Source organism: Danio aesculapii, chromosome 25 (genome assembly GCF_903798145.1).
Source record: "Danio aesculapii chromosome 25, fDanAes4.1, whole genome shotgun sequence".
Classification (NCBI taxonomy): domain Eukaryota; kingdom Metazoa; phylum Chordata; class Actinopteri; order Cypriniformes; family Danionidae; genus Danio; species Danio aesculapii.
Window position 1 is genome coordinate 1,806,025 of NC_079459.1, and position 3,062 is coordinate 1,809,086.

At 38.4% G+C, this 3,062-nt stretch overlaps 1 protein-coding gene across 1 annotated transcript in view; it reads right to left on the reverse strand.

The window, feature by feature from the left end:
- The window catches only part of snx20 (sorting nexin 20), a 6,065-nt gene extending 3,703 nt beyond the window's left edge, over nt 1-2,362 (reverse strand). The window contains exon 1 of the mRNA XM_056451965.1: nt 2,238-2,362. The gene's annotated coding sequence lies outside the window, so the exon portion shown is untranslated. The remainder of the gene's footprint in view (nt 1-2,237) is intronic.
- Nucleotides 2,363-3,062: the final 700 nt, after the last annotated feature.

Below are 3,062 nucleotides of genomic sequence, written 5' to 3' on the forward strand. Positions count from 1 at the left end.
CGTGTGTCAGCAGTGTTTGAATATATCCAGCTTCTAATGGTCAAAATTAATTAATTGTATTGTTTATAATCAGTCTGCAGAAATGCTTTGATTGACATTTGATTGACCCTTTGTATGATGTCATCAGAGGGGGAAAGCCCCGCCCACTAAGGACCATCTCTCCCTCATTAGCATAGGACATTAGTCTTGTTTTTGAATGTGCCACTATGCTGACACACAGGCATCTGTAGCTCCGCCCTCTTCTGAAAAGAGCACAATCTCATTTGCATTTAAAGAGACGATTACCACGATTAGGATCAAAGCCTAAAAGGGTCAGTTTCAGAGAGTTAGAAAACATTATTAGTGTAGTATTTTGAGCTGAAACTACACACACACACACACACACACTTGAGACATCAGAGACGTGTGTTACATCTTGTAAAAATAGGACCCCTTTAAACATTTCCTCAAGAAAAATGTTCTCTATCAGAGTTTATCTGCTCAACAACGCAGAGTAAAGGGAACTAATTAATTAGGTTTTCAGTACTTTCTGATGCAATAAACGTTTAACTTGCATATTAGTTCCATGTGGTGAAAGGTAAAGTGCTGCACTTCCTCAGGAAGTTGGACAAAATTAGATCTCTAAAGGAAATGGTTTAAAAAAAAGTGTGGCAATGCTGTGCAGGTGAGAGAAAATATAACCACTGGCAATCTAGCATCGCTCACTGCAACAAAAATGCTCGTTTTACTTCTTACTAGTTCAAGTATCTACAAATTCTTAAATCAAGAAGTATTTTCTAGACAAGAAAAGCGTATTTTTTCTGAAAACAATCATATAAAGCATATACACCCACTGGCCACTTTATTAGGTACACCTTACTAGTACCGGGTTGGACCCCCCTTTTGCCTTCAGAACTGCCTTAATCCTTCGTGGCGTAGATTCAACAAGCTACTGGAAATATTCCTCCGAGATTTTGCTCCATATTGACATGATAGCATCACACAGTTGCTGTAGATTTGTCGGCTGCACATCCATGATGCCGATCTCATGACCACCACATCCCAAAGGTGCTCTATTGGATTGAGATCTGGTGACTGTGGAGGCCATTTGAGTACAGTGAACTCATTGTCATGTTCAAGAAACCAGTCTGAGATGATTCACGCTTTATGACATGGTGTGTTATCCTGCTGGAAGTAGCCATCAGAAGATGAAGACACTGTGGTCATAAAGGGATGGACATGGTCAGCAACAATACTCAGGTAGGCTGTGGCGTTGACACCATGTTCAAGTTGTACAAATGGACACAAAGTGTGCCAAGAAAACATCCCCCACACCATTACACCACCACCAGCCTGAACCATTGATGCAAGGCAGGATGGATCCATGGTTTCATGTTGTTGAGGCCAAATTGTGAGCTGAGCATCTGAATGTGGCAGCAGAAATGGAGACTCATCAGACCAGGCAACGTTTCTCCAATCTTCTATAGTCCAGTTTTGGTGAGCCTGTGTGAACTGTAGCCTCAGTTTCCTGTTCTTAGCTGACAGAAGTGGCAACCGGTGTGGTCTTCTGCTGCTGTAGCCCATCTTGGGAGTCTGGGGGTCCTGCAAGAAGACTTTCTTCACCATTCCAGATGACTTTATTAATCAGTGATTTGAGTCATTGCAGAGATGTATGGATGCAGTCCTCCAAGCTCATGATGGAGTCAGACACAATATTCATTCTGTTTCCACTGCAGCATGACCACATATTCTATACTGGACATTATTTCTGTTAAGACTTTAGTCTAAGCAAAGTCAGACCGCACTGTCCTAATGAAATCATTCGACATCAAGGCATGATCAGATTTTATTGTGGTCAAATGAGCGTCATCTAGAGGCCTTTGCCTTTCATATAAGCCACTTCTGATACTAAATGATCAACTAGAAGTCAAATTATTTGCTGTTCCTAAAACTTGTATAGGCGACAAGACTTTAGTCAGGTAGTGTAAACTTAAATTGAAATAAGAAGTTCAAATTATATAAACATGGTATTCAGCCAGTGGAGTGAGTAAAATAATCAAACCAAAAACAAGATTATATTACTTTCCCATGCATCGGCAGATTTTATAGAGAAAACCACCTAATTTTGACATATTTCTGATAACAAAACTGTATATTTTTACTAGAAAATGCTTCTTGATTTAAGAAACAAGAGGAAAAACTCCAAGAAAAGTGTTTGTATCACAGCACAACACACTGATAATATAAAACTGACCCACCTGTGCGCACAGACATCCGATAATCTGCTATAGCCGAAAGCTCAGCTGCGAAAGTGTAAGTTCAGTTGTTTCTCAATAAGAGGTCATTTTTAATGTTCCTGCTTCTGTTTTTCATGCTGACAGAAGCTGAAGTTTGGTCACGAGGAAGTGAAACCTGAAAGAGGGAGTGTTGTTTTCTCGCACATTTGACTGCACTTTGAACATTTTTCATTGGTTTTCTTGCAATAATTTACACTCTGGATGCAATAATGAAACGATGACATACTCAGGCATAATAACAGGGTTACATAATGTGCCTAATGTAGAATATCACACCTTTAGTTTTGAGGGCACTGAACAGTATATTGAATTTATAATATATTAACCAGTATATTTGAGGGTCTTTTGGATTCACTCATCACTGTTACAGCGTCCTTCACACCGTAAACCACTCAGTATGGCTTTGGTTTTAGATGTAAATCTCAAATGTGTCCAGTAGGTGGCGCTGTATAGCTAAATAACCATCGTGGAAATGGCAGGATGTGTCAAGCCTTTATTTATGGACTATATTTTACCCATTGATATACACAAGGTAAGGTTATTAGCAAATAAAAATACGTATTTGAAAGCCAACTAAATCTATTACAGAGTGTATCTGTTAGTTGTAATGAAGGCCGATTTAAGTATAATTAATTAAACTTTAACTTAAAAAGGGTGCCTTGATAAGCAGGTAAAATTAAGTAATTGTAGGCTGAAGTAGTAACACCTACTAAAATAAATAAAATTAAAAATAAAGCTAAGTAAAAAAATGTAAAAGTGCATATTTAAGATTATATCAATATTGTT